This window comes from Plecotus auritus, assembly GCF_963455305.1.
Source record: "Plecotus auritus genome assembly, chromosome: 5".
Classification (NCBI taxonomy): Eukaryota; Metazoa; Chordata; class Mammalia; order Chiroptera; family Vespertilionidae; genus Plecotus; species Plecotus auritus.
Genome location: NC_137776.1, coordinates 130381094 through 130401337, shown reverse-complemented (window position 1 = coordinate 130401337; position 20244 = coordinate 130381094). Strand labels below are relative to the sequence as shown.

The following is a 20244-nucleotide window of genomic DNA, read 5'->3' as shown; positions in this document are numbered from 1 at the left end:
TCTGGCTAATGAGGTATCATAGATGTCTACTAGTTCAAAGGTGTGTGGTAAGGGCAGCTGAGGATAAAATATTTGGTATCCTTACACTGAGGTCTAGATACAGATTTCCAAGCCTGTCTTTGTCAGTATCAAATTAAATGAAAAATGCTACTTCTATCTGGAATAATTTGCACTTTATAGATATAGAAGTGATATGAATTTTACCTTCATGTTGTCAAGGAGTGAAAAAAACAACACACCCACAACTCAGAAGAATAACCACCCCCCAAAAGCTCAATGACAGGTTGGCTTGATTATTCAAATGACAATTTTTATAGTAGATAATTAGACCATATGTTAACCTCAGAATTTAAAGTAACTAATTTACTTATATTGTGTGGTTCTTGTCTAACTCGGGTTCCATTTTCAGAGTGAAAAAAAAAAAATGAAGCATAGTTCAGATCAGAGTATCCATTAACATACCATTGTATCTACAGAAATCCTTAAGTTATCTAGGCAGCTATTTTAAATAAGTATTTTTAAAGTTAACTGCTAATTAAATAATGGTGAAAAGAAAATTAAAAATAAAAACAGAGATGAACTATAAAAGATAATGAGCCAACTTACAACTAATTGAATAGCTTTACATGAATTCTCCCTCAAATAACCAATAATTACTTCCAAATAAGTTGGAAAAAGCAGTAAACGCTCTTGGCTTTACAATTTCTACAAAGTGAAGCAAACGTAATTTTGGCTTTTAAGAAAGTGTTTTGCTTCTCAGTTGGATCCCCAAATAAGCTGATCTTCCACGGGCAACTAGGTTTCACTTTTTGGCTCATTCTGCTGTGTAATTTCAGAGTCAGATCTATGCCTTAAAGGCAACTTGCCCACATTATTTAATAGTTCTGGGAACTTTTAAAATTTGATTCATTGATGTCACTATGCATTTCCATAATAAATTAAAGTTAGAATTATGTACATGTCAGTGATCTACATTAGCTGTTTTCCAAAGCCCACCTTAAACTGCATTTTAAAATACTTTTTCTATAAGCTATAGCTACTTTGAGTACTTTTTCATAAGAAATTTAAGACTTTAAAAATTAAGAACATAATATAATAATGTTGTGTAATTAGAGAAAAATGCATAGGCATCAGTCTAGTGTATATTAAGGACTATAGAATCTAAAAGAGAAAGGACCAGACACTGTCATAACCTTTACTCCTTTATGCATGTGATCTGCAGTTTTTTTTTTTAAAAAAATAATTAAAGCTATTTTCCTTTCAAATGCTTTTCTTCTAGTACTCCATAATCACAGTCACATACATACAAATACACTTGTGCGTTTATACCTACACTTGTTTTCTAACTTAATGTTACAAAACACCTTCAGGCAGATAATAGGAGATCCACTTCACAGATGAGAAAACTAAAGTTTGCTGACATCAGTAAATGGCTGACAATTAAAAATCTAATAATTAGTAGAGTTAGAAATGATTTGAGTTTGACTACTTCTAAAACCCAGGTTCCTTATCACTATATTTAAAAATAGTGAACTGTTTATTTTGTATCAAATGTATTATTTATTTTGTCACAGAATGTATATTGAACAAAAATGAATAAAAAGTTAATAAAAAAGAATAAAAAGTTAATAAAATGAAAAAGAATAAAATTTCCCTAAGACACTTACTTATGTTTATGTATAACATATATGCTACACACGTACATGTGAGTATATATATGTTAATTAATTTATTCATATTTACTGAGTCGCCGTCATACTCAGGCAATAGATTAGTCCCAATAGTCTATCAATTACCAAGATAAATTTTTTCTTAAACAATATTGTCTTTTTGGGGTTAGAAACAATTACCAATTTTTAAAGGCAGTATAAAATAAAAGAAAACAAAGAATAAGCAGGTGTATTTAAATACTCTGCTTAATAAAAATACAAGTTAGTAAAAATAACTTGTATTTTTATTAAGCAGAGTATTGGTGAAATTTATCTATATCTCCAAACTGGGTGTAATGGTAAACATGTTGAAGAACTGGTAGAATGTGAAAAATGAAAAGTGATAATCAAAAATAGAAGTTAAAGCCTGGCTGATGTGGCTCAGTTGGTCAAGGATTCAATTCCTGGTCAGGGCACATGCCTAGGCTGTGGGTTGGGTCCACACTCTGGGCATGTGCAGTAGTCAACCTATCCATGTACGGCCCCACATTCTCTGTCTCTCAAAAGAAATGGAGGTGATAAAGAAAAGAAAAAAATATATAACTTATATATGTAATAACTGGCTGGTCTTGAAGTTAAAAGTCTTACAATTGTTCAGAGTATCTGTATTTAATATCAGAATAACAATTGGTTACACTGCATGAGTGTAAGTATAGCATGTGCAAACCATGAGATATTTGACTGGTAATAAAGACCAAGCCTTAGGTAGTACATGTAACTTTTGCCAGGTAAATTAAATCAAACATAAAAAATTTATGGCTGCTCCAAAAAGCTAAAAAAATAAAATTCTATAACTCTATTTATGTGATAGTTATTAAAGAGGTCTTTCTAGGGTACATCATAGTCTTTTGATTTATTTTTTGTTATTATACATTTCAAATGAGACACTAAGAATTGTTCAAAAAAGAAACAAACAAAAAAAAACCCCACAAGAATATGCTCATTACAAGTATTACAGATAAGAAAGAACATAAACAGGGTTCCCAAAATATTTTCCCCAAAATATGTTATTTGGTACTAAGACTGTCCTCTAAAATTTGTTTAGCATGTGTATATACAAAGCTCAGTAGCTTATGTATCACCTCTAATAATTTAATGTCTTATGTGATTTTGTCTATCCCAAATAAATTATTAAGAAAGTATGCATTATGAGAATACACTTTGAGTACAATCAGGGGTTCATTCTTCAAATGAATTTACTGAACTAATGCAATGATTCACCATCTGATTCCATGAAGAAAAACTGGCATCTTATTAACACTAAGGTACAAATTAACAGAAATTTTAAAATGCAGTTAAATTCAGTTAATATCCATTTTAAAAGACTTGAAACTTTTTTAAAGGAGTTTAAACAGCTCATTTTAGATTATAAAATATTTTTAATTAAAGCATTCTGCACTTCAACAGCAAGTTCTGTAATGTAACTGCAATGGTAAGCAAAGATTGCATTAACTTCCGCCATAAGTCTCTGATTTAAAAATATCAGCTGTAATTAGAAAAATTAAAGCTACACTTCAGAATTAATTGAAATTATTAAAGTGTTTACTCCTGCATTATTTACAGCTAGAATGTCAGCAAGAAGCACTTTATACTTTCTCATAAGTGATTCTACAGGGTTTATTAAAAACATAACATGACTTCCATTGAACACTGGATCTTGCCATGTGGGTCTGCTATTGCTTTCATTTTATTCTGAGGTTCTGGAGAACTTCATAACAATTCTTTTCTGGAAAAGAACAAAGGCTAATGCATTCCTGATTGATGAATGTGATGCAAGATATAGGCATTTGCTGCCCTTATCAAATTCATCAGCAGGTTCTCCAGAAACCAAGATGGTCTTATCCAAAAACTGCATTGTGGGTGAGTGACCAGCAAGCCACAGATTGAGGTTCAGTTTTCTAAACTCAGAAAATTTTTCAAAACCTAAAGCGACTTGGATTTAACTATTAAGTATCAATTCTATGTTTTTAGGAAGTCATTCTTTGACTTTATCTTAGACACATATTCAATTTTATCATAAGTATTAAGCACTTTGCATTTCCTAGCTCAAAGTAGATGTATCCTCAGAAAAAGGATTTTACCTATTATCATAATGTAAATAAGACTCTGTCCAAGATTTCTGCTTAGAGCTCACCCACACAGACTCACTAGCATGGAAGAATGAATGAAGGTGAATAAAGGAACCTGAAAAACAGAAACAACATTTTAGCAATATTCTTTGGGTAATTCTCTGTAGAAAATAAATCAATTATAAAAAGTCCCATAACACTCTTTATTGCACAGAAGCCTGGACTGTGGCTCGAGTTTCCTGGGTTATACTTCTGAAAAACTAATTATATAAGAATTTGGCATTAAACATCTCAGGAACTTCCTCTTCCTTATTAGTGAAATTAAATATTTTGCACAAGATTTTTTTCTTGCTAATCTCAACTACAGTATACATGGCAAAAGATCTTAACTACCTAGTCAAGATCTTAACTACCTATTCAAGATTCAGAAAATGGTACAGGATATAATGAGAAGAAGAGAGAAAATATAGCTATCCCCATTTTTTTTAATTTTTATTTTTTAAATTCCTGCCCAAGTACATGATTTTACTGATTTTATTTTTTAATATATTTTTATTGATTTCAGAGAGGAAGGAAGGGGGAGAGAGAGATAGAACATCCAGGATGAGAGAGAATCATGGATCGGCTGTCTCCTGCAAGTCCTCCACTGGGGATCAAGCCCATAACTCGGGCATGTGCCCTTGACTGGAATCAAGCCTGGGACCTTTCAGTTCACAGTCTGACACTCTATCCACTTAGCTAAACCGGCTAGGGCTGTTTTTACTGATTTTACAGAGAAAGGAAGGGGTATGGAAGGAGGAAGGAGGAGATGGGGAGGGGGGGGGAGGAAGGGAGAGGGAGAGGGAGAGGGAGAGGGAGAGGGAGAGGGAGAGGGAGAGGGAGAGGGAGAGGGAGAGGAGAGAGAGAGAGAGAAAGAGAGAGAGAGAGAGAGAGAGAGAGAGAGAGAGAGAGAGAGAGAGAGAGAGAGAAACACTGGTTACCTCCCATATGTGCCCCAACCAATGATCGAACCTGCAAATGAGGTATGGACCCTGACTCTCACAGGAAATAGAACCCAAAATCATTTAGTGTACAGGATGACTCCAACCAATTGAGCCACCCAGCCAGGTTTCCCAATACTATAGGTTCTTTGGAGCATAGAAATATTTAAATATGGATACCATCAACATTTTTTTAGTCAGCACATTATTTTTGGGACTTTTAGTCTAAAGAAAGGCTTCATGTGCCCGGTAGGTGTGGCTCAGTTGGTTGAGCATCCTCCCAAGCATGAGGATGTACCTGGTTTGATTCCAAGTCAGGGCACACGCCTGGGTTGCAGGCTTGGTCCCCAGTAGAAGGCATGCAGGAGGCAGCTCTCTCATTGATATTCCTATTGCTCTCTACCTCTCCCTTCCTCTCTCTAAAATAAAAATCAAGGGGGTGGGGGGGCTCGTGCAATATTATGAAAGGTCATTAATACAGAGATGGAAGCTGTGACTATATGACTTGCTTTTTCTTATGATACATCACTTTAAAATCAGGAGTACTTTCCCTAAGGCAATCAAAATTGATTAGCTTAATGGAATCAATGCTTTTTGAAATGATTATAAAACAAATTTTCTTTAAAAATAATCTCTACTTGGTAATTCCACAGAAAAATGGTCATATGCTATCTAAATATTCAACAAACTTTTTTTTTAGAGTTCTTAACATCAAAGCTACCTTGAAAAACACACCACAGGTTGTTTCTGTTTTTCACCTACAACATTCTCTTCCAGACAGGTTTTATGTTATACAATGTGTGCCACATGCCTGGAAAGCACACCCAAATTCTTAAGATTGATGAGAGTAACGACATACATGCCATACTCAACAGATGTTACAGTAGCATCTCCAGCAACAAAGACTTGGAGCTCAGCCAGCTGTGAGCAGCGAAGCTGGGCCTATGGGAGCTGGGCTACTGTAAGAAACCCACACAGTTCCAGGATGGTAAGCCAAAGGAGGCTGACCACTTTGGAGTTGGCAGGGGAGGCACAACATAAAATTTTGCTCGAGATCATTACTTTGTGTGGCAGATACTGGATGCTGCTGGGAAGCAACAGCAACTGATCAATCTGTTGTGCAGAAGTAATGTACTAGGAGGTTCAGCTTGAGCAAAGCCACAGAAAGAAAAAGAGGTCCCTCAAAAGTAGGCATTCCGTATGTCATTGGCTGGGAAGGTCACTCATAATATTCTGTAATCAGATTCGAAATTAGTATCTGAAAGACACAGCTAAAATTTAAGACAGCCTTTTGAACAGGGAAATGCAATTATAAATTTTTATCATCATTTTCATCAGGAGCTACCTAAATTACTCACTTTGTAACTGCAAGGTGTTTATATGGCTTTATTATGGAATACATGTGGGATGGGGGAGAAGGTCAGATACAGATGAAAAGGTAGTTTGCCACCTGGGTAATGAAAGTCCCTTTATGTCACACTAAGATTTTTTTAACATTATACTCCTTGCAATAATAAACCTTTCCATGTTTTAAGCATGATCAGGTTTTCATCTTGAAGAAAAAAAAATTCCATTGGTGGCAAAGGAAAAAAAAAATAGAGGAGATAAAGTAGAGGTAGGGAAGCAGGAAATAGTCATCCAGGGAAGATTTGTACTATGGACTCAGTATTTGTGTCCTCCCCAAATTCATATGTTGAAACCTATCCCCCCACTGAGATGTATTTGCAGATAGGAATTTCAGGTGATGGGGTCATGAGGATGGAGCCCTCGTTAAAAGAGTGCTCTTATAACGAGATGGCAGAGACCTCTCATAGCAAAAAGAAGTATGTTTATGAGATAGGAAATTGGCTATTACCAGACACCAAGTCTGCCAGCACCTTGATCTTGGACTTCCCAGCCTTCAGACAGTGAGAAACAAATTTCTGTTGTTTATAAGCTACACAGTCTGTGGTATTTTTGTTACAGCAGCCCAAATTGACTATGGCAATTCGATAAAACTCTGAAGCAAAGTTATGGCCATAGGGAAAAATTTGATAAAAAACAAAAGGTGAACCTGACAGAGCGTCCTAACTGGAAGGTATCGTTTTTATGGTAGGTAGGACACCACTGAGCTAAATGTGGACACTCCCACAAATGAGGCAACTTAGACTTCTAAAAAAAGTTTTTCTCTTGAAGTTGCAAATTTGCTTATTTTAGCTAAACCAATGCCCATTATATCTATTTGCCTGCAGAGACCTATTCCAAGAGATCTTGTACTATTCATACTATCTACCAAAATTATCCTGTATGTAATGAGTATAATACATTTCAAGAATAATTAGGAACACTTTGGTCCTCAAGATTATGTCTTCTTTCTTTGTACATTGAAAAGAAATTAAAAGATATTACTGCTAATGTGTTAAGCTCTCCTGGGCTTCTTTGTTTTTCATCCCTGATCATTCTTCCTCCGACAAGGTTTTAAGTGACAAAAGGCCAAAACTCTAGTTTGTTACAAGCAGTTTAACAGTTTAACAGCTCCGTGAATGTCTCTAGTGGACAAGTTTGCCCAATGAAATTGTCCAGTCTGGCACATTTTCTACTCCTCAGTTCTCATTTACAACTAAAAACTCATTGAACTTTCTTAGCAAGTAATAAGAACACCTTAGCAAAGAAAGATCTTAGGAGAAGAAAAATAATCATATCACCCTGTTTACTAAGTGTTTAAGTGTCGCTCACAACTGAAAGAGCTTTGAACCTCGTGAATATGTCTTAATATAACTTTAACTTTCTATTTTGGGTATCATGTGTTCCTTCCAATACAGGGGAAAAAGTAACTTTTTGTACATGCTTTGCCATCTATTAGTATTAATTAAAATTATAACTTGACAAGTGTATACCTAAGCCAGTGGTTCTCAACCTTCCTAATGCCGCGACCCTTTAATACAGTTCCTCATGTTGTGGTGACCCCCAACCATAAAATTATTTTCGTTGCTACTTCATAACTATAATTTTGCTACTGTTAATGAATCGTAATGAATTGTCACGACCCACAGGTTGAGAACCGCTAGCAGGGTCACCTAAGACCATTGGAAAACACAGATATTTACATTACAATTCATAACAGTAGCAAAATTACAGTTATGAAGTAGCAATGAAAATAATTTTATGGTTGGGGGTCACCACAACATGAGGAACTGTATTAAAGGGTCGTGGCATTAGAAAGGTTGAGAACCACCGACCTAAGCCATAAGATGTGTCAGTTTAAAAAAACTGATAAAAAGCTGCTATTTTTTTTGTTCAATTTTAAAAGATCACACAGCATTTCTGATAATTTTACAGACTATCCAAGATATTTCTCATGTCCTTTTAAAATTAAGGCAAAATATTTCTATCACTATGCATCAAGCATTTCTTATACATTAGAAACCCAATGAATACTAACTGAAGATTATTTTATTCAATCTTTCTTTAATTTTGTTAATCGTAGAGGTAACAATTTAATTTTTCTGTCCTTATAATTGAAAAGTAAAATCACAACTTGTATTTTAACTCATATTCCTTCAATTTATCTTTAAGTTTCAAGTAAGCAGTCACACTAACATTTGAGAACAGTGATCAACTCAATGGGGACAAAAAACCAATAAACTATTGCAATCAAATTGAATTTCAGCAAATTAAATACAATGTGATCCAGTGATGTAAATAATACCTAGACTGTATGGTAATGAGGCATAAATAGTAAGCGTTCACACAAATAATTGTAATTAAATAGATTTCTACAGGACCAGTTTTTGGTTTCCCTTTACTTATTTCTTTACTGCTTATGACCAGCATCCCTTATACTAAACTTCACATGAGTTAATTATGTCCATTGTCTCATTCCATTATCTTGGGAAATGTGGACTATGGTTCTGTGAATTGTATTCAATGGCAGTAGGTCCCGAAACTTCACTCCATAGAATATCCTGAGCTCATCTTCTCTGCCTTTCTATTTCTATTCCATTATGTCCTCTACTAAAGCAAACTGACTCTAACATCCTGGTTGATTCCCCAAAACCATGGTTCTTGTTCATCCTTCTCCAAGTGCAGCAAAATGTATTTAGAGACAACGGAGATAAAATCTGTGGCTAGAAGTTATAGAGGCCTGAACAGTGGGAACCACCTTAATCAGTCTGCTCCGGGGCAGGGACCAGAGCTTAGAGGGGCATCACAGAGAAAAGCAGAAAGCATATCAGATTCCCTTTCCACTACATCAAAATTTTCCCAGGAAGAAAAGGAATACACTCAAAAACGCCATGCCATGCCTACCCATTCAACTCTGGGAACAGGTATCTGGGGATAGTTTGCCTTGATGTGTTTGTCCCCGGAATCAACATGTTCACAATGATCTATTTACGTTATCATTTTCCTATAATAACTTGTGCTTATTTCATTTTAAGGAATTTGTATCATAAAGGGAGAGCCTGGATCCCTCACTTTTTCCACTTTCGATATCTAGAACCTATGCAATTGTGGAATTGCTCTTCATGGTATATGCTCTTGCTGTACATCTGCGGAAACATACTATAAACCTATGTACCAATATCAATATAGCAAAGCCATTAAAATGTGGAACTGCAGGCAGAGGGTATAGGTGCTTTGCTTGCTCTGCTACCTCGGGCAAGTTTACTTATCCTCTATGTACTTCGGCTTCATCATCTGTAAATTAAAGATCCCTATGTTGTACATCAGAAGCTAATACAAAATAATGTTGAATATAAACTGCAATTGAAAAATAAAATTCATAAAAAGATAGTAAGTGTGCCAACTTCATAGGGCTGATATGGGAATAAATGAGTTAATGCATATAAAGCACTTAGAACAGTAACTGGCATAAATTAGAGTCAGTAAATGTTAGCTATTATTACCTCCTATCTAAAGATTTCTTCAGAGCTCAAAAGAAGGAGCTATAAGACAAAATTGTTCCAAGAACCCAAGAAGAAAATAAAACCCCGAGGCCATCTCTGATTAGGGGGAAAAAAAAAAGGTTCCTTCTTTTTACACCCCCATAAGAAGTGATGGACTATTTATGAAATGTGGATTATTATATTGATGAGAGGGATGACTGGGCTGTAAGGGAAGTACAAACTATAAACAGTGGTAAAGGCCATCTTTAAATCTTTACCACGTGCCCTTTTATATTCTTACATGGCCAACAGAGTCAGCCCTGTGTGCCTGGAACACCAGGTTTCCAGTAAGGTTAAAGGAAATGAGGAGAGGAGGGAAATTCAGCAGGAGAAACAAAAAGGGGGAAAGATAGGCTTATAGAAAAGAAGGCTGGCCTGGAAGGAGCCATATAATCTCTTCTGACCCAACCACCTAAACTGGTTCACCTCCAGGTCATTCTCAGACACTGCCTGCAGTAATTCCTTTCTGTGAAAATAGCATATAAGTAGACAAAGATATAAAGATAGATACAGATATACAGATACAGAAGGTAGAGATAGGTATTACAATTAGAATATTTCTTAAGGTGAACTCTCTCGAAAATCCAGTAAGATGCCATGTTTCCTTAGAAAATGTGGTCTTTGTTATTAAATCCTGGCAAGGTTCCATAATGAAAGGGCTGCATGGAAAATAGGAAGGCATTGAAGCCCAGAAACACAAAAGGAAGGCGCTCCTTCCTGAGGGCAGAACCATGGTGAACTAAGTGCTGGTTTCAACCTTCGAAAGCACACAGTCTACCACAAGGAAGCCCTATAGTCTTCACACACATAAATGATGAGTGCCGCCTCCTTACAGAGCTGACCACATTTTCATAGGAGAAAACAAAGGGATAGCACATTAACACATATGACACAGAATGAACACATCCATTCAGAGAAGAAGCAACCAGACATCCTTACACATTAAATTACAAGAAATGATCCACTGAAACAAATACCAGGGACAAATATTAGTTAAGAATGAATTGAGTATCCTATCTAATAAAAGAGTGATATGCAAATTGACCGTACCTCTGCTACACCCACAAGCCATGCCCACCAGCCAATCAGGAGCAAGTATTCAAATTAACCCAACAAAGATGGCTGAAGCCACAGAGTGAGCAGGAGATTTGGGTTTGCCTGGCAATGGAGGAAGCCAAGCTTTCTGCAGACCCTGGCCGGCCTAGGCCTCCGCTTAAGGCTACAAAGTTTCAATTATAGAAGATAAATAAATCCCAGATACCAGGGCCTCCGCTTGGGTCACCGAGGGGTGTAGCTGGCCTGAAAACCACCACAGGCCCCTTGCCCAGGCCACCCCACGCCCCAAGGGAACCCCCACCCTGATCCGGGACACCCTTCAGGGGAAACCAGCTGGCCCCCACCCATGCACCAGGCCACTATCCTATTTAATCCTCCTATCTAATAAAAGAATAATAGGCAAATTGACTGTCACTCTAACACACAAGATGGCTGCCCCCATGTGGTCAAAGATGACTGACCCCATGTGGACACAATATGGCCACCACAAGATGGCCAGCAGGGGATGGCAGTTGGGAGGGACCAGGTCTGCAAGGGAGGGCAGTTGTGGGCGATCAGGCTAGCAGGGAAGGGCAGTTGGGGTGGACCCAGGGCTGCAGGGAGAGCATTTGGAGGGGGACCAGGCCTGCAGGGGAGGGCAGTTAGGGGTGACCAGGCCGGCAGAGGAGGGAAGTTGGGGGCGACCAGGCCTGCAGGGTTAGGGCAGTTGGGGGGGACCCAGGCTTGCAGGGGAGAGCAGTTGGGGGGGACCAGGCCTACAGGGGAGGACAGTTAGGGGTGACCAGGCCTGCAGGGCAGGGCAGTTAGGGGTGATCAGGCATGCAGGGGAAGGCAGCTAGGGGCAAACAGGCTGGCAGGGGAGCAGTTAGGCATCAATCAGGCTGGCAGGGGAGTGGTTAGGGGGTGATCAGGCTGACAGGCAGAAGCAGTTAGGGGCAATCAGGAAGGCAGGCAGGTGAGTAGTTGGGAGCCAGCAGTCCTGGATTGTGAGAGGGATGTCCGACTACCTGTTTAGGCCCGATACTACTGGGATAGGGCCTAAACGGGCAGTTGGACATCCCTCAAGGGGTCCCAGATTGGAGGGTGCAGGCTGGGCTGAGGGACACACCCCTCTCTGCACGAATTTTGTGCACCCGGCCTCTAGTATTATATAATGCACTATGTAAATTCTAAATGATGGGAAAATATCTTTTCTATCTTTATGATACCCATAGACCATCATCAAGGTTAACTTGTAGAAAAGTTTCTTTGAGGTTAAAACAATATTTTACCTGGGTTCTGTTTATCAAATGTGCCTATTGAGTGGTACCATCAGAGCATTTTTAAAAATTTAAATTATTTATTGTTTAAAGTCTCCTTTTCCCCCCATTGACCTCTCCCCAGCCACTCCCACCCCCCAGCACATGCCCTCACCCCCCTACTGTTCATGTCCATTGGTTATGCTTATATGCATGCATACAAATCCTTCATCTTTGATAAGGGTTTTTAGGAGGAATAAAAAGCAAATTTAAAATTAAATAACAATGTTTTTATTATCTCTTTTAGGGATAGCAAGAAGTGAATTTAGGGTAATTTTTTAGCTTCAAAAATTTCTAGTAATGCAAGTAAATTCCTAAACATTTAAATGACACTTTTTTCATCTGTTTTGGTTATTTGATTCAAAGTACATAGTACATGGCCTCTTTTGAGAATTTACTCTTCTCTGTCTGTTCCCTTTCCTGAGAAAACCAATGTTTATTCTCCTATGATGCTTTGGTTACAGCGGAAGAAAATAACAGGAGCTTTGACTGTAACCTGTATTGTATTATCCTATAAAATTTGTAAATATAACAGGCTGGTACATAGGTTGTATCATGCTACAGTGGTCTGCAGATTTATTTGTGTTTTCTATATCTTGTTGATATAGAGATGGTATAGTAATATGGTTATCACGTCTTACTGCTTCTCTAGAACTCTGGACAGTGGTGTACATAAAGAATTAGCACGGGGTTAATCCATCATTGAAGATGATAAAGGATGTCAACTAATTCCAGTGGAATACAGGATAGCCTGCAACTGCTAAATCACCAATACGCATTCCACTCACCTTCCAAAAGAGATTTCTCTGAATCAAGATGACAGAGAATGAGAGGAGGAAATAGTAAGGGAGGGCATGTATCTGAAATTCTTTTCAGTGACTTAAACGGAGAGATTCCATTTTCTCTATAGAATCAACATTTTTTTTATAATGAATAAACATTTCTTAAGAATAGAAGATGGTCACCATTTAGGCAGTTTTATATTGCCCAAAACATGGCTTGGTACATACAAGATCCCATAAATATCTGGATACCAAATAGTATATGAGTTACACTGCTATGTGGCACATGCTGTATAATCCTAACTAGTGATTCTGATTTGACAATATATACAAACTGGGAATAGAAGAGGGTGAAACTTCTAGAAGCATGACATAATATTCCTATGATGCCTCAATTATTGTCCTGCTCTTGATTTTTGTGGCAAAGTCAAAAACAAATGAATACACATCATGAACTGATAATAACCTTCTCAATGGTTCCAGATGGATACCTTACAGAAATGGCAAAAACTGGGACTATGACAAAGTAAAGGTATGAACACATCCCCCTGTTAATCTCATGACACTTACCCCAACATGGAAAGTCATCTCTCTGATTTTGAAAGCCAATTGTGGGAAGAATAAAAAAGTGGAAAACTACTGCCTCTAGGGTGAGACTAACAAGTCTTCCCTTCCTCCATTCTCTTCTCTCTCCATCCTTTATTCTACTTCCAAGTGGAATTTCTGATCTTGAACATAAAGACTGTAGGTCATAGTATTGGGACAAAATCTCAGGGACACAAGCTTGTCTGAATAGTTTTTCTCCTACCTAAATAAGCGTTTGTGGACAAGTGGTCCAGACCAGGTCACTTCAAAACAGGAATCACTCTTTTACTCTTGCTTATCTTTTCTGGTTTGCATTCTAAGTTAAACTTCCCTGGAATTGGAAGGAAGCTATATTCTCACGCTTTGTTGTGAGCTCCCTAGGACCATCTAACCAAAGGAATGGAGCATATCCTGTGATACAAATCCCAGTTAGTGGGTAAGTTATAAAACGGGATATGTGTACACAATATTTGCCTGGCTTTGTTCTCTGTTTACATAGCTGTCGAAGGGATGACTTTCTTTTTTAATACAAAACACGTTTGAGAAATTTAACTTTGGATAGTTTTTTTAAAAGTATAATTCACTGCAGTTCCAATACAATGAATGCATTAATAGATTTGTGTATCTGATTGCTTAAATATTTGCATGCTTAAAAAGGAGTTTTTATAAAATTTGATTAATTATGTGTTTAAGTGCAACATTTCTATTGTTCCCTTACAAAGTAAATCAGATAGCATCACGTGTGCAATGAATCTTACAAGGCATTCCAGTTAAAATTACATACATTTCAGTTCATTTTAGATTCAAAATGACTGCTTTTAAGTAACAACCATGTAAAAACCAAATGAGTTTGTTCCTTTCCCTTGTTAGCATCTAATGTAAATACAAATACTAACACAGGCAACGAAGGTCCATGAGAACAGATGTGAAACAACAGCAGTTACGTTCTCTGCAATTCTATACCTATCAACCTTGAGAATATTAAATTATTATAATGTGGTATTCAGAAAATATATGGAGTTACAAGAGGCAAGGCCTTGGTAATATAGTATATTGTTGAACTGTTGATTTGGATTTAAGAACAAATCAGAGAATAACTTGATATGTTACACAATAATTTATATTATTTCATTTTTACTATTATTCACTTCTTGTACTTACACTTCTAAACTTTTAAGCACACTATTTTCACTAAGTTCCATTCTGAATAGATGTATTTAAACAGACACATACACATGTGCACATATGCAAACACACAAAATAAAAAGCAAATAAACAGTCTATAATTAATCAGTTTATCTTGCACTCAGAAGTAAATAAATTTTAAATACAACACAATCTCCCTGACTCTAATGATTTAAAATATAAAACATTTTGCCCTAGCTGGTTTTGCTCAGTGGATAGAGCGTCAACCTGCAGACTCAAGGGTCCCAGGTTTGATTCCGGCCAAGGGCACATGCCCAGGTTGTGGGCTCGATCCCCAGTGGGGAGAGTGCAAGAGGCAGCCAAGCAATGATTCTCTCTTATCACTGATGTTTCCATCTCTCTCTCCCTCTTCCTTCCTCCCTGAAATTAACAAAAATATATTTAAAATAAATAAAATATAAAACATTTTATAGAGATATAGGCTCACTTCTACCACCCAAGAATTTGCACCAGAAAAGGAAAGAATTAGGCACACTGTTTCCTTAAGAAGGGAAAAAAGTTTCCAATTTCATAAATTATATCACACAAATTCTATCTAGGAATAATGTACTGATTTTCTATAAGAAAAGCAAGCACTTAAAATTAACATTGTATGTACTAATTATCTGTGTTCATTTCCCATGATTAGAAATTTTGTCATTATAAAATATTTTTAGAGGTAATGCGTTGTATCCTATATGATCAATGAAATCATTTTATTGAAACTTTACTAATTGGTGTATAAATTATTATCTATGCATTTTTTGCCAATGCAGGATCTTAGATACTAATGTTCCGTGATGTAAAACCTCCCTGTAAACTTGAGGAATTCATCTCAATGTTATAGTTTTTAATCTTGGAAGTCTTCAGTTGCCTCTTAAAAATACAGGACTGAAATAAATTTTTCTATGGTTCCTTTTAGCTGTTGCAGTCTATAACATGCATCTCAAAAAACGAAATATGCATTTGCTTAAATTGAGCATATATATATATATATATATGTATATATATATATATACATACATGATACTGTAAACTAGCATACATGAAAAAATTAAGAGGAGAAAAAAGGAAGTTAAAGGACACTAAGCAATTCCTTTTTTTAAATCTTCTTATACCCTTCTGCAATTAAATAAAATAAATCCCAAAATACTTATACATATAATATTTTTCCAGTAGCTAAGGGTGGTCAAGAGAAACTTTAACCACCCCCTTCCTTCCATCATCTCCATCCTCTTCCTCCAAAGTCACTCCAAGTAAGCATCCAATCCACGTAGCAAGAGTGGCCAGGCCTGGCCCACCTAGTTCAGGACAATGTGCTTAGCCCGCCTTCAAGAAAGATGGCTGCCCCCAATTACTGAATGGATTTGCAAACTGCCACGGTGTAATCTGAAAACGTGCTAAATGCTACTATTAATTATATTAGCTTGTTTTATGAGATTTTGGATTAGATATGGTCTAGATTCATGGGCCAATTTCTCTACTTGACAGAGGAGCAAACCAGGTATGGAGAGTCCAGGTTACCACCCTGAGGTCACACAGCCAATTATAACTATGAGAGGAGAACGTAAAACTATTGATTCCACAATCACATGAGTGGTCACCTAGTGGGTAATGTCCTTTTCTTATTCTTAATTCAACACATTTTTAGGAAGAGTTTGAAAAAGCATAACCATTATTGCAAGTACAATTAACTTGTAAGTTGTTTCACTGTACAAATGGAAATTCACTTATTCTTTATGGAAGCCAAATTGCTTTTGAACAGTCTGAATAAAACCCAATGAACTGACAGAGGTAATAAAGAATTTGTGTGTAAAAATATTTGAAGGTAAACAAATTCAAATGTCACATGACAGGATATAAAATTTGATCCATCCAATATTCAATATAACTTTTTAATTAGGATCATTAAATATATATTAACATATCATTTGCATTGCTAAAGTTTATTAAATTCTTTATAGGTGTAAATTCATAAAACATTACTGAAATTAAGATATTTTTTCCAAACAACAGAGGAATCTTGGAATACAGTTATTTGTTATATAAAACAGGAGAGATATTGGTAAAGCCTAGTGATAGGTGTATTCAAATTAGCACATTTTTCAAAAATTTGTAATAGGTGGGTAAATTAAAAATGTGTAGTGTACATTCCAGGTTATGTGTTCTTAAATTACTGTATAAAATTTGTCCATTCCCCACCTTCTCTCATAATCCAGTCTGGGAATGTAGAGATATTGAAAGTTATATTAATGATCCTTCTTTAAGCGTAAAACAAATTTCACTAATAGTAAACACAACAATTGTCATGTGTAATAGTCACTATTTTTAAAAATTTAACAGTTTTAAGCTAATGTTTTTATATAACCAGCAATATTTTAGCTTTACTCTTACACTTGACATTCAAAAAAAAAAATGTCCTTTTAGCACTTATAGGTTGCATCTGAACCTGAACCTTATTAGAAATACACAGAAGAGACAGAGTCAACCTTCCCATAACACACATCTAATTAACAATGATCTACTTTCTAAATTAAATGTTTTAAGTAGATCATAATATTCAAGAAGTTCCCTAAAATACATGACCATGTGGTCTACAAGATCATCTTTAAGGTACTATAGTTACAGGACTAAACCTGTAAATTCTATGTTACTATTAAAGGAAAAGAGAAGTATGTTTGCCTTCTCCAAGTGCAACTGTAAGCAAATGCAGGTACTATACGGGCGCTTTATTAGTAAGAACTCCTTTAGTAAGCACACGTTAGAGGAATTAATCATTCACTCCCTGAAGACTGCTTATATATTTCATCTGGCCATTATCTGATCTGAATAACGAGAACAATTGCATAATAAAACACATTACTGCTGACACCAGCAACTTTCTTCTTTCAACTTTAAAGTTGCAACCACCTCTGAATGGCACAGAAAGCTGGTGGCCAAAAAAAATATATGACATTTTAATCACCCCAGCCAACTTTGACTTTTTTCTCTATTATTAAATAAAGACAGTGATCATATATACTACGTGCCAGCTCTACTAACAATGGTTTTGATTCAGGACATTTTTTTTTTAGCAATATGACATAATTGTAACAGAGGTAGACTGTGTGTCAGACTAGTTTTCACATTAATTGTAAATCTTAGCTTTCAGGTATTTGAACAGGGTCGACAATGCTGTAGTGCCTCTTTTACTGTTGGAAACATGTCCCATAGTGATTTATGTAATAACATGTTAGAACCAATCTTAGATTTGGTTACTTCAGTACAATCTTACCTTCTATTTTTCAACAATTATTTTTTTCAACAATTATTTTTTTCAAGTATCAGATATCCTATTAGCTATTCGAGGTCACAAATGGGTAGAGGTCATGTGCTATAATCCAAATCTGATCAACCAAAGGCTTCATTTTAAATTATTTAGATTAATTTCAAACCCATAACAGAAATGGCAGCTGAGAGCAGTAATCTCTCTAAGAAAACCCATTTGGATAGGTAATAAAGTAACATACAGGAAACAATGACAGATCTCTCCCAAATGATTTCCATTGAAGATTACTTTATGTCAACAAATTCATCAACTGTCCTGTGTTATTTCATTACCCGAAAAACTTACGTCCCAAAATAGTCAGAGGGTTCAACATTGAATAACCATAACAACTCTAAAAGATCTTTCCTTTTTTTTAATCATTGTATAGCAGTATACTCTTAGTTTTCTTTAAAATCAATGCTGAATGAATATAGCTGCTTTTATATACTTATTTGAGTAAACATAAAGGTATTTTTTCACTTTATCATCAACAACTAAATATGAGAGTCATTAGTTACTATTTCATAGGAAGGTGTTTTGTTGAAAAAATAGTAGTTTTAATTTTCAGTCTCCTTTATAACTCTCAAAAGGATTTGATTAGAAAAGTGTGTTTAATATTGAAACAGAAAACTGAAAGTTAAAGATAAAACAAACTTTCTCTAATCCCTATTCTACACTCATCAGTAAGAGTGTTCTTGTGTCCAAGAACTTTGGATTTGTTTAAAATCAGTTTCACGTTATCTAAAATGCAATTTCTACTGTATCTACTGTATATGAAACAATGCAGGAAGAATTAGATTCAGAGTGCATTTGGCAGTGATAAGGGAAAAAATGCTGAAATGTTATTGATTCCCTGCCTCTGTGCAAAACAAACTGACTCAACTATATTTTTCCTGACATAACACAAAGGTTTTATTTAGATATTATAAAATGTTGGCAAATGTTACACTCTATCTCTCCTTTCTCAGAGAGCAGAATAGTGTCCTATTTGTTTTTACAGAAATGCTGCAGCCACTGACATGGTGATGTTAGTCCCAAGAGGAATACTGCCTGCAAAAGTTTTTTGATGCAGAGATATTCAGCCCTAGGAGACACCTTAAATCTGCCACTGGCTGCTGAGCCCGGGTCACAGATTATAACCTGCTGTGTCAAAGCCACTGCCCCAACTCCTACCCTCGCCAAACCATTTGTTTTTAAATATCCTCTCTCTAAATTAATCGCATCCAAATTCTCCAAGCTAGACTGGTTCCAGGATTTTCCTCCACATCTTATCCTACCTACAAGCATCGCGAAGCCGCAACAGGATTTTCTCCGGGTCTCTCAAAGCATCTTTATTAACTTTCCCTTGACCCAATTCTCTGCAAGCTCTCTCCAGAACTAAAGATAAAACAAGCACCCAAGTGAAGTCAGAGAAGGGGGCGAGTTGGTGTGGATTAAGGTCGCGGTTGACAGTGGCCCGGGAAGGAGACCAGTAGAGTTAGAATTCGCAAGCGTTTTCTAAGTAACCATCCTTCAATCTTAGACCCAACATTTCAAAACCTGGCTCCCGGTGGCCCTTGAACAATGAGCGTTTAAAAACCGTGTCCCCCATCAGGTTACCCATACCGAAGTCTCTCAATGTTCTCCCTCAAACAATAAAAATAAAATGCTTAGCAAACCACTTCTCAATTAGGAACTACTGAAGTTATATAAGTCAACTTCTTCCCGGGTGAAACGAACAGACTGGCCATGCCATTGGGGGGAAGCCCCCAGCATATGCTGCACTTCGGAGTCAAGAAACACAGAAGCCCAGTTTACTTACTCAAGCAGCCGCTCCGGTCCTCCCTGGAAACCCTGAGGAGTCTTCTCTTTCCTTCCACCAGTCAGAGAAAGAACTGTCTCTATTCCACACAGGCCCCAATAAACTGCAAGGGAGGACAGCACATGTCCGGCTGCCCCTCGGGCTCGGGCTTGGGTAGGGTGCTTCGCGTGCGGTGTGTTTTTCCAAAGTGGGATCTTCTTTTCCGGGGGGAGGGGGCCACGACAAGGAAATCTGGGCGCCCCAACGCTGTCCTGGGTCCCGACAATTATTCTGAAGGCAAAGTACCTGCGCTCGGCGGCCAGGCGAGGGGAGGAGGCTGAGCAGGAGGAGGAGCAGGGAGGGCTCCGCGGCGGGCGCGCAGGGTTGGGAGGCGGGCGGGCGGGGAGCCGCCGGCAGGGCGCGGAGGCGAGTGGCCGTCAGGGCGCGGCGCTGCCCCACGCGCTCGGGCCGCCGGGTGCGGGTGCGGGTGTGGGTGCGGGCGCGGTGGGGCGGGGAGCAGAGGCAGCGAGCATCTCCGGGCCGCTCGGGCTCTCGCGGGCTTGCTCTC

The 20244-nt window shown here is 37.3% G+C and overlaps 1 protein-coding gene across 27 annotated transcripts in view; it reads right to left on the bottom strand.

The window, feature by feature from the left end:
- PTPRD (protein tyrosine phosphatase receptor type D) overlaps window positions 1-19964 on the bottom strand; it is a 2215209-nt gene extending 2195245 nt beyond the window's left edge. For 26 of the 27 annotated variants that reach the window (XM_080668837.1, XM_080668841.1, XM_080668865.1 and 23 more), the window contains exon 1: window positions 19698-19964. The gene's annotated coding sequence lies outside the window, so the exon portion shown is untranslated. The remainder of the gene's footprint in view (window positions 1-19697) is intronic. The other variant, XM_080668848.1, reaches the window with a different exon arrangement.
- Between the last annotated feature and the right edge of the window lie 280 nt (window positions 19965-20244).